This window comes from Haliaeetus leucocephalus, unplaced genomic scaffold (genome assembly GCF_000737465.1).
Source record: "Haliaeetus leucocephalus isolate CR32 unplaced genomic scaffold, Haliaeetus_leucocephalus-4.0 Scaffold439, whole genome shotgun sequence".
NCBI lineage: Eukaryota > Metazoa > Chordata > Aves > Accipitriformes > Accipitridae > Haliaeetus > Haliaeetus leucocephalus.
The window spans coordinates 3,394,753-3,395,191 of NW_010972875.1; positions in this window are offsets into that span (position 1 = coordinate 3,394,753).

The following is a 439-nucleotide window of genomic DNA, read 5'->3' on the forward strand; positions in this document are numbered from 1 at the left end:
CCCAGAAATTAAACACTCATCCTTTTTTGTTACAAATTTCAAACCTGCCACTACACGGCTAGTACGATTTCACCATACTCTTCTCGACCTCCGTCATCTCCAGCTGCTGGCTGAACTCACCTGCGTCCTGTAACCAGCAATATGCCCTCTACAGGCAAGGTCTGTCTTTTCACCCTGGTTTTCCCATACCGGTAGAGCACACGGTTACCCTTTTCCAAGGTGAGCACGTGAAGCTGTATCGGCAGTCCAGTTTTACCGGCCACCTCTGGGAAAGGTGGCGAGGGCCGCCTCCCGGGGAGGAGAGCTGCCCCCCGCCGGCCCTACGGCTCGGCCCTTAGCTGGCAGGAGGCGGCACCCCCTCACGCTCCCGGGTTTCCTCTCCTTTTCCTTTTGAAACGGGCCCTTCGCGGGGGGTGGGGGCAGGTGCTGGCGAGCCCCC